Raw genomic sequence first — 12,057 nt, forward strand, 5'->3', positions numbered from 1 at the left:
AACGACGAGAGCTCGGTTCAGAAATGAGATCCGCCGATGACTATCAGTCGAACAAGACTTTTGCAGCGAGTTTTCCGTGCGCGCGGGCATTTTTACGGTTTTCTCACTGCGGATTCGCGTCGTCGTGAATTCCCAGGGCGCATTTCGGCTGTGGATCAGAGTAAGGTAACTCGAGGCCACCACTACACGCCGCCGCCGGGGGTCCCCCGTGTGCAAGAAGGAACTAAGTTCTAATCGAATCAACGACCCTCTCGCTTCGATTTACCGTACACGAGGACGGCGGCGCGGGAGGAGAACGGGACGTGCAAGGGCGAACTCGTCGAACTGTCTTCCAGAGAGGACGAAGCGGCAGCTGTTTCTCCACGTCGTTCTTTTGCCGCGCGCTGCCCCTGTGCGCGGAAAATATTATTTGCTTTCTTGCGGTGCTGGGAAGTTTATGCCGTCGCCGGAAGTTTAACCGCGCGCGCGCGCTCTTCCTCCGATCTGTAAATCCTGTTTTCGGTTACATCCTTTCGCTCGGATGCGGGACGTCGGTCCAGTTGTCAGAAAAAGAAAGTATCTGATAATTCACTTCTCGGAGGAAAAAAAACGTAGATTCAAGTATTTTGTAATTTAAAAAATTTGTCTTGTTAAATAGTCCGAATATATACTCGAAAATTCAAGATTTTAACTCTATCCTATAGAAATTTTTTCGTGCTTGTCCAATGTGATTGCTATCTTGGATAGCAAGAATAGTAGAAAATCGTGAAAATTATTTTGTGGGCGCTTTTTTGATAAGCGCGTTACGATTTTTACAGATTTCTTTTTATTTTTCTTTTGCGACGGCTGTTAAATTAGTTGATATTATTGCTTCAGAAATTTATCGTTTCTCAAAGATCTTTCCTATCATTCCAGTTTGATAGACTTCAGGAAATCGCATTTATTTTTCCTCTCTTTTAGTTTTTCCCTTATATCGCGAAGCCGGAAAGATCAGCCGACGGAATGTCGGCACGAAATGTCGCTGAATTATAAACCACGATTCTTTTGCTCGTTCAATCGGCGTTCTTCCATTCGGATCGTTCGATAAGCGAGGCTAACAGCAAGACGTCGATATCGATGGCGACGCATGACCCACTCTTCTTCGTAAAATATGTCTTTCCCGCCATTTTTGTCTTTCTTCCTCTCTCCTCTTTTTTTTTCTCTCTTCCTTCTTCACTCTCTCCTTTCCGTCCCCACCTTTATTCTCTATGTTGCCTCTTTCTCTTCCTTTCTTCTCGGCGTAAATCCGACATGAAAAATTGCGTTTCTCCGGCACGCCGCGCGCGATTCTTCGCTTTAAAGAGCGAAAATCTCGGTGACTGATATTTCATTCCCTCTTTTTTCGTGGGGTCAAAAGTGCCGGTGGTGGGTTGACGTACGTAAGATAAATACGTACGTTCTAATTGCGTCCAGTGCGATAAAGCGCAACGCGTGGTAGAGTTAAAAATTTCCCTGGTAAGTGAGATATTTTTGCCGAGTTGTGCGCTCCAGTTGCACCGCAATTTTCGTAATTCCTTTTTCGCTTGCTTCTTAATCGCGCTTTATTAATTTTATCGCACGTGTAATAAAGATTAAAATTTTCTCAGGGTGTTCAAGAGACTTCAAAATTATTCATCATTGATCGTCCATTTAGTTGAGCTTTTTTTTTAATGTTTTTAATTATCCTAAGAATCGCTTTTTAAAGTGAAGACATTTCGATCGGCAATATTTTATTCATATGACGTGAGAACTTATCTCTTTAACTATGTGGACAGCTTGTCAATCGGAGATACTCGTAAAGATGAAGTTCGTGCTGTTCGTCCAGCTGTAGTTTCTATTTCCACCGTGTCTCGTCTCAGAATCTATATGCACTCGGTCCTATCCATCGATATCGATAGCCATTCGGCACTCTGCAAAGGGGCTACATAATCTGACGTGAAATATTGCGCAAACGGGTTATAGCCTTATTGAGCGCGTTCGTGTATGCCGTATGTGTGTGTGCGAGCTCACGGCATGCTAATACAGCAGTACAAGCCACTGTATGCGTACATAAACTCGCGCACATAGCCGGAATGTATGTACATACATACATGGCTACAGGTTATCTCAAAGCTGGCCTAGAGCTATCATGTAGGATTATCACGCCCGAAGAAATCTCTCTCTTTCTCTCTCCATCTTTCATTCCAGAGAAAAACTCCATAAAACAATATTTTCGCGAAAGAATAATAAAAGGATTGTTGCACGCCATTTATAATTTCTCATATTCATTCACAAATGACGAATGTTTGTGATCGGCGGGAAGCTGAGAAAAGCCTGCCCAAGTAATATATTTTACGATATACATGTATGTGTCGTAAAGCTATACATTAGAAACGCACAATTCAAATGCGATATTACGGAGTGAAACATTCGGTTTAAATTAAAATTAACTGAGCCACAATATCAACTTTGTTGTTGCATAATAGCGTCAGTCAAGGGATTTATTACGGAATATATTATACCAAGCAGAATTACTGAAATTTACTGGCTTAAATACGTCGCTAATTTTGCGTAACTAATGTTAATGTAATGTTGGACGTAAATATTATATAAACGCATACGTATTGTATTATATTTAATCCGATAATACACGAATATATCACAACAAAGAACTCAAAATATTTCAATAATCTCATTGAAAATGTATCAAGACAGGGGGGGGGGAGGGGATCTTTTCTTATTTATTAAATATTAGAGAGCCAAATAAAGGATATTATTTTGAAGGGCCCGTACAGCAAAAAGTTTGAAAAATGTTCGACATCCGCAGGCTATATTTTCTGCAACTCGGCTGCACGTAACCGCGAAATGTGGAAACATCTTTTTCGCGTTTACCCCGGCCTATGTGACATAAGAAACTGCACACATAGATTGGACATAGATGACTTTCTTTGTGCACTCTTTGCTCGCGTTCTGCTTACAACCCTCTTATCCTCCATATTTGAGCCCGTGTAAGCTGCCGGGTTATTTGCTTTCTCTCAATTTTTCATAACGCCAACTCGATGTACGTATGCATCTCTCAGCGTGCGCATACCTACTTCCACCTTCCCTTTCCAGACCACCGCTATGTCCGCGTTCTCACGGAGAAACGTGATTACGTTGCGTCACGAGTTAAGAGTCGAGTTTCTAGTTCAACGGGGGTTGCTCCATTATTAACCCTTAACCAGCGTAGCTTTTTATGCTCGCGTCGTTGCCGCGAGAACTAGGTCAGAAGCATTCGGTTCCGGCAATTTTTCCTTCCACATCCGACGAAAAGTAATTTCAATTGCTGGTACATCATACAGTAGTGACAGATTGTCGCCTTGTACTTTCGATTTTTTCGCTCGCAGGAGCGCGACGAACGAACTCGATATGTCGAATGCAATTCTAAACGGCCGTTCTTATACTGGCACATGATTTCCATTTTGTCACGTCTATTCGCAAAATCGTGTATCGCGATATTTATTTGCTCTATCTTGTATACTTTGTAATTAATCCTTTTTAACATTTCTCTTTTTACGCACAAATGGAAATTATTCTTGATTAAGTGAGATAATTTATAAGCGAGTAAATCAGAAAGATCTGATGTATTAAAATAAAATATACAATAGCTAATGTACACTATTAAATCGAAGATTAATTTTTTTTTATTCTTTTATATTTTTTATTCTTTTATTTTTTTTATAAATTTTCTTTTATAAATTTTAACTCGAGTTTAAGATATCTCTCTGAAGAAATTCAATGAGCTATTTAGCAACTCTTGCAACTCTTTCTGCGTGAATAGATGATGGTACAAAATTAATATCGCATTATATCAACATTGATCATGGTACTGTGCCGCTAATGTCCCTGCATCTAGGCGCCGACACAAAGATGAATTTCGATAAAAAGAAGGCGTTCTCAAACGGATGCTTTTACGGGCGCATGATAAATTGGGTAGATACGTTATTTAATTGGCGTCCGTGGTCAGTCAGTTCTTGATTATTATTGATGGCCCGACGGTGGCGCGGTTCTAATAGCATAGTGTGTCATAAATTTCACGTTACGTCGATCGAAATGAATAAGTGCACCTAAGAAATATCCGAGCGTCATTATTATCGATCAAAATCGATGGTGATGTCGTGAGTATCGTAGTATCGTCTATCGTGGTGTTCGTATATGGATAGGCTTATTGATCGTTCAGTAATCACTGTGAGAGAGAAGAGAGAATATATTCACCCTCTGTGTACGTGTGTTATTTTCCTTCCAGTCATTACCTCTGTTAACTTAGCACCGTTTACTACGAGAAATCAAATTTAAATGTATAGTATAATTAAGTGCTAATTTATTATTAATTTCTTACTTTAATGCCGAATTTATCGCTACTACCAATTAGCAGAAAATGGATATTAAAGATGATGATGCTGGCTTAATATTATGAATTTTTACTTTCCAATAAAACTTATAATGAATCAATAAACAAATAAACAAAATAATTTATTGATTTATTGCTAAAAAATGGTACAAATAGATTTAAAAAATATAAAATTTTTATTAATGCACAATATATTATAATTATGTGTATATAACAGTCAAAAAATAATTAAAAGTAAGAGCAATGTGATATATCAGATCGTTTCCCAAATTAATTAATTGCTAGAGTTTTGAATTTATTGCTTGCAAAATAAATAAAAATTTTTTAAAATATTCCATGTTTATATTGCTTACAAAAGCAACCTATGTTGTCACAATTACTTCGAATTTATGGAGGATTCGCCTATATTATAGAATAGATACGGACGATAGCCGTCGTGTCCGCAAGGGATAAATTTTTGGAAGACTGAAAATAGACATCTGTATTTACTCTCGAAACCCTCTGACACCCTTAACACTTAAAGTCCGATCGTGACGTATTATTGTGTTATCATAAAAAAGTAGATATAAAATTCTTCGATAGATTGTTAACATTTTATGCGGAGTGTTTTAGAGTCTTCCGTTTTTGTTTTTTTTTTTTCACCTATATGTATATAAATACAACTATACAAAAACTAGAAAATAATAACTTTCACTCATATATATATATATATATATATATATATATATATATATATATATATAATTAAAAAATATAAATGTAATAATTTTCTTTATTGTATTATAATTGCAATTTTTGAAAATCTTTCAATAGACTTGTTATATACCGGGAATAAATTATATGTAACTTTAATATTTCCATCTTTAAACGTTGAACGTTAAGCATTATTCTACTTGTCGTTTCCACAAATAGAGATTTGATTGACTCCAGAAAGAGGGTGCGAAATCGAGTCCATTTACTCTTAAGCGCAACCAGCGGGAGCGCGCGCGAGATTTGCGTTTTTGCTATAGACTACTTTTCGCTTTCTTCGTCGATCTAACCCCCGACTAGTCTCCCCGTCGAACCGTGCATAAAACGTCATTCCGCGTCTCCCAGGGTGGTCTATCGTCCCGCGCGCATTAGGGCGGCCGAAATTTGTCGAGAACGATCAGAAGGTGCTTCGAAAGAAACAGCACGAAGAAGTAGGATCGACGAGTTTCTTCAGCATTGGGGCGGCAGAAGAGGGTAAGTCCTTCGGTCAGTGACAGATGGTGGTTTTATGCTATGGGGAGTGAACAACACCACTCGATGACGAAACCGCTCCCGATCAGCCGCGCGAACAAGGTTCTGAAAATATTATTCCAGCGAATAGCGTTACACGCGCGCGAACTTTTATTATCGTTAGAATATCCGACTTCGTTCGCATCAAGTTGATTATTTTACAGCCGCGGACACGAGCAAAAATATTTTTACTCGCGCGTTTTGTTTTTCATTCTTTCAACACAATTGGCTGATTTAATTGCTACAGACTTTCTTAAAGGATTTTACTGTATAGCTTATTTTGTGTATCCCTCTTTAGAATTGGAAATAAAACGAAGAAACGATTACTATACATTGGTTTTAATACATTTTGAGTTTAAAAAACTCGAACATCATAGAAAAGTATAGCCGTCGCTCGTAAAGACTTAAATTGCGATTAAAATCAACCGAGGTCGGTAGAACCGGCTCATAGACTTGCCGCGTATTAAAAAATAAAGCTACGCGGGGGATAAACGTAAAATAAACTTGCAGCGACGAGCGATACGGGTGATGCTTCAAGCTGCTGCGGGCATTAAAGCCAACGTTTGACAGCCGTTTCCCAAGCGTACTTTGTATTTGGCGTCCGGCGAACTTACAAACTGCACCCGCGCGAACTGCAAATGTTCGCGAACGGAACAGTTCGTTCTGACCTCATCGCGCACGTAACACATACTTGCATATACTTTGCTTAGAGAGCCAATTAAGCCGCACAGAGAAGAAGTGAACATTCACTAAGCGCGCAACAACTATTTGAGATTTAATACTAAACAGAACAGTGTATATATATATATATTTTTTTTTTTTTGTACATTGATATATAAATGAATTTTCCTATATATTTATTATTTGCGTTTGATGAATTCAATCCAGAGGCTGCATTTAATTATAAGAATTAAAATAAATGGGAAATACAGAAAAAATAAAGAAAATTAAAACTCTTTAAACTGATTTTTAAGAAAAAATTAAAATTTTAATTCGGCAAAATAAATTTTGTCAGTTTCTTGTAAATTCACCTTTTTTTTATAATTATATTTTTATAGTACATTTAAAAATAAAAATAATCTAATCTAATCTATACTATCATATACAAAAATTTTCTCTGATCAAAAACTTTGGTCCCAGACAAGAGATTTTTTGCTTTCTATATGAAGGAGTTAATTTTCAATGACGTGCAATGAAATGCACTTGCCTAACGCAATACCGTATTCACACGCCTTTCTTCTTCTGCGATTTCAACTCGCGAAGTTTCTGCGTTGCCCACCGAAACGTTATATCGCACATTGCAGGCAGAAGACAATTTGTCCGCTTGCATTTCGTAAACTCGTTCCCCCGCGGTGCAATACGCCTCTCTCGTCCTTCGATCTCTCGATTTTGCCTCCCTGTCTCTCTCTCTTCCTCGCCATTTCTCTCGTTCTCTCCGCATGCCGATCTCCCTCTTTCTCACCCTTCCTCTTTCTATCTGGTTACCCTGTGGAGCGTGCACGATATCCATTTCGTGCGGATATCCCGTAGCGGATTCCAGGCACGAAAGCCGCCGCTTTCCCGCGGGAGTACGTCGGGCAAACGCGAAACGTCAAACGGGTTCGCTCACTCTCTCTGTCTCTCTCTGTCTCTGTCTCTCTCTCTCTCTCTCTCTCTCTCTCTCTCTCTCTCTCTTTTCCCCTCTTCTTCTGCACCTGCCTATCCGACCCCTCCGTCTCTCCTTCGCTTTGTCTCTCTTTCTCTAAATTTATCTGCATCTCACTCTCTCTTATTGCTTATTCACCGCAATCGTTCTTTCTCTCTCGCGATTTCTCTCTTTCTCTCATCTCTCTCGTAGCCTGCCTATCCACCAAAAGGTGGTGGTGCCGGGGATGAGACTGATCCCACGAGAATATCAGGAGCCATCGAAGCGAACCGAGGTCGGATGAGCAATGCCGCTCTCTCGTTGCCGTTGGTGCGGGTGCTACTGGTGGAATCGATTTTTTTCTGGTCCTGTCTAGGGATCCTAGAGCACGATTGTGCCTATTTGCGATCGGGAACGAAATAAATGCGATAATTCATGAAACTTTACGTTGACAATGCTCTTCGATTCGATGGATCTTCTACACATTAATGTACGCGCATATTTAATCATCTAAAAACAGCGAAATTGTTGTCAAATTAATTACGCTTGATTAAACGGCCAACGTCCACTGTTATTCGATATGTATAATCATTCCATTAAGCGTAAAAATATTATTTATACGTGATCAAATTAAATTGTGTATTTTCATTAAGCGTTTGTTTAATCTGAGAACGTGTTTAATTAGTTGGTTAAACAGCATTAAGAATTCAAGGGCTGCGCTTGAGAAAGTCTCAATCGCCGATAATTTCGATGATGGGAAAAGATTGAAAAAGGATAGAATGATTGCTAGACGCATAATGGAACGACAAAATTAATTAAGCGGTCGAAACGTTTCCAGGCATAATTGAGTGATACAGCTCGGAGCTTTGTCGATCGGTGATAAGGTACTTCTGGTTTGCATGCCCGATTTTCCGCGGTATAACGAGAGTGATGGAAGAAGGGATGGAGGAGTGAGTGGTCCGTGTCGAACAACGGTAATTCCGAGAAAATAGGCGTTCAGGGATGCCCGTCGATATTGAGATTAATGATTAATGGAGTGGCATTCGGGTTTCCAGTGTCGTTTAATCGCGCGCAATTCCCACCGGTGATGATGGCGCATTTGCAAAAAGCTCGTCAGGCACAAACCTGATTTTACAGCCGACACCTTATAGGCATATTTAACCAGACATCATTGATCGTAACATTAACACGATGAATATTCTAGCGGCGCAGTGACATCAATGCTTAATCGCATGTAGTGCGGTCGGTCATTTCGATTCGTTTAAAATCCAATATATTGATGCGGGGAAGTAATTACGTGCGTTGTGTAAATCCCATATCGCCTGCGAACTTTACTTGACATCGCCAACGATCAATTCATTTTAAGACTCTTTGTCAACGCTTGGACATATTTGGTTATGGACAGAAAGATGCCGCATTCTCATTGACAAATTTAGCGAACGAGATTCGCGTTAATCCACGGATTACCTGAATATCGATTGGCTCATTGATTGAAAGAGAGCGGTCACGTGCGGCTAGAAATTACAGACCCTAAATTCGATGTAATGAAGTTACAGAGTCATGTGTTGTTAGGTACGAGAGGGGTCGGGGACTGGTCCGGCTAGTTTTATTCTCAGGGATAGTCGGCAGTCGATTTTTCCAGTCCCTACGCTGCCAGATGGCAAAATAAATTAGCTGGCCGAATTACGGATCGGCAGCCATCGCGTAGCGTGCATCGGCTACGCTTTCACTTCCGGCTTAATTGTAGCTACCGCCCTTCGAATTCTGATCCGTCATCGTGATCCACCCTTCATTTGGGAAGAGAATCGTTTAATATCGGACATTTGCGTCGAATTTTCTCATCATTATCTCTTAATTATTTCTTCGTATTATTGAATATAAGAAAGAGATAAATGAGACTGGATACGGAATGATTCATAATATAAATATACGACAGTACAATATATTCTACTTTTCCTAAAACGAAAAATAAACTGCACTTTTGTTTTACTATCAAGCTATTAGAGAGTAGTATTTCAAACATTCGATTTTATTTTTGTAACCGTTGGTTTACTGTTTACACGCGAAAATGGTATAAATTCGAGAAATAAATAGAATAAACAAAAATGAAGATAAATACGCCATTGTTATCAATACTATCACAGTAGTATATAGTGGATGAAATTAAAATAGTATTGAAAGGCGCTTGATATTTGAAAAATAGATAATAAATATATACACAAGAAAACGTGGAATTGCAATCGGGTTATTATGAATTACTGCAAAAGTAAAAAGAAGATTCATTACAGCATTTATTAAGGTAAAACAACGTAAGAAAGCATCGACTTTATGCTTTCTTACCGCTGTTTGATGTCAGTCTAATTGCTTAATAACAAGCGGCGGATGAATATTGATTTATTGCAAAAAGACATTTTGCATACGGAAAATTATGCGAAACATCGGATATGCTATGGCAAATATTGTAATAGCTATCGAGCGTTTATAGGAAGAAATATTTATAATTTATTTATCGGAACTCTTTCTTTCCTTCTTGATCACCGCATGGAATTGAACATTTATCTGCTTTTTTATTTCTTTTCTTAATCAAGCGTGCGCCATTTCTACGATAAGAACAAATTTATTTATCAGTTGTTTTCTATCGTCTCGCAATAATTTTACGATTTAATTTTTTAAAACCGATTTATTTCTATTAACGGCCTCGAACATATTGAAAAGTAATAAACGTGCTTTCTTTCACTTAATACAGCAAAAAAAATAAAAAGTATCATATCTCTGTTATAAATACGTAGTAATAAATCAAGATTTTTCTTGAATTTTTAAACACCAAAAGAATTAAAATTTATATATAAAACATATATATACATATATATGATTCATTTCGTTTGTGAGATGAACGTAGGAGTGGGAGAAGGGGAGAAGGATATCTATTCTTTGTAAATATTTTGACAATGGGAGGGGATTGACGACGTACGGGAGTATAACGCGTTATTGTTTTGATACACTGTGTTGTTATCATTCATACAGTGAAGATCGAGGAAGAAGGCAACAGCAAGAAGGCAACGAGTCGCTCCGTGTGTCGTCACATGATCTCTCAAAAAACGTAATTATTCCAAGCAAATATTATTATTCGCAATTTGCGAAATAGTACACTGTCCGATTCAATGATTCGTTCAGTTTTTTTAGTGGAGTGGATGTAGGAGTGGAAATAACTATTCTATAAAATATTTAACGTATAAAGTATCTCGACAGTAGAAGAAGATTGACGGCGTATCGCGTGTAACGCGTTATTGTTTTGATACGTTATCGTGTTGTTATCATTTATACGAATCGCTCTGTGTGTCGTTACCGTTACCTTGCGAAAATCCTAATTATTTCAAGCAATTATTATAATTTGCAATTAACGTTTTATAAACGTATAGTGTTTCTTTGTTAACAATAGCTTCGTGTCAAGTATAAAGATAATGCATTTTTTCTGTAAATCGTAGTTTCGTGTGATCGTAATGTTTTCAGTATGAATATCCCTCCTACATTCATCTCGTAGGGGAGCGGAACGAATCATTATCGGGCAGTGTACATTATATATACATTAAAATAATAAAAACAATATAAAATTGGCTATTACAAAGATATAAAACAAAAAATATAACCACGAATATTTTATCTCTTATCAATTTATTATATTTATAAATTTATAATCCAGGATAAAGAATGTAATTTTTCTCGCGGTTAAAGCGAATCCCAAATTTATCACTGCGGGATCAACTAAGATCACAGACAAATTACTTGCCATCATATGTTTGATTTGACGGCGAATCGCGCTCTATTTTCGCGATTTCTATGTCGCGTCTGGGATTAATGCTTGGCGCGGAAATAAATACGAAATACGCTGCGCATTGTTCGGCAACATTTAATTACAAAAATCCATTCGATGTGGCGCATACGCCACCGACGTCGTGTTACCAACGCCATATAACATTATTGCCGCCGAGGGTAAGCGCGCGCGCGTCGGTCGTGCCGGGAATATTACGTCTATATCACCGAGCGGGCCTCGCTACTACGGTTATTGCCGGTGCAGGACTAGCAATAACTTACTGCGCCTCGATGTAGCGCAATAATTTATCGCTAATATTTTCCATCGTGAACCCACCATCCCTATTCTCCGGCCGTCCCACCGTCGCTACACCCCCCTCCCCCCCCATCCCGCCGGTGTCCGCTTTCTGCCTTCTTCGACGCTTCTCCGCTTCGTCGGGGTCGTCCCTTTTCCTCAGGGACATGATTCACGATTCCGGCAATTCACCGCCAACATTTTATGGAATCTCCTATAGTAGATCGCGGGGCGGGAGGGGGAAGGGGAGAGAGACTGAGAAAGACGCTCTCGCAAAACGGTATGACGCGCGTTTTATGATAGCTGATGGATACACGCGCGACGATGGGGAGGAAACGAAAACGTCTCCGCGGAATTTGACGGCTAGCGCGAGTTACGGCGACGAAAAGGACGAGCGATGTAGATGATGAAGAACAGGGACGTGCTTTCATTCGGATTTGATGAGTATCTCGCGGTTCCCATAGAATCGACGAGCGAGAGCAGAAAGAATGAGAGGAACGAGGGCTGCAACAAACGCCTCGTGGAATTTGACGAATGGTGAGATGAAACGGATGCAATGCTTCGCGGCGATGAGAGAGCGAGAGAAATATGGCGAGAACGAGGGACTTTAGAGTTTTTTTTTTTTTTTTTCCGTCGAATCTATGTAAAGAATATGTAAGAATATATATAAAAAGCTGGAGCTTTACTCATGAAGGTTCGGAG

The 12,057-nt window shown here is 39.0% G+C and overlaps 1 long non-coding RNA gene across 2 annotated transcripts in view; it reads left to right on the plus strand.

Moving 5' to 3' along the window:
• LOC126851592 (uncharacterized) overlaps positions 1 to 12,057 on the plus strand; it is a 98,397-nt gene that overhangs the window by 14,903 nt on the left and 71,437 nt on the right. The window contains exon 1 of one of the 2 annotated variants that reach the window (XR_007687715.1): positions 10,252 to 10,350. The exons of the other annotated variant lie outside the window; for it this stretch is intronic. This is a non-coding gene — a long non-coding RNA (uncharacterized LOC126851592). Of the gene's footprint in view, positions 1 to 10,251; positions 10,351 to 12,057 lie in introns of those variants that run through there. 2 annotated transcript variants of the gene reach the window in all.

Source organism: Cataglyphis hispanica, chromosome 8 (assembly GCF_021464435.1).
Source record: "Cataglyphis hispanica isolate Lineage 1 chromosome 8, ULB_Chis1_1.0, whole genome shotgun sequence".
Classification (NCBI taxonomy): domain Eukaryota; kingdom Metazoa; phylum Arthropoda; class Insecta; order Hymenoptera; family Formicidae; genus Cataglyphis; species Cataglyphis hispanica.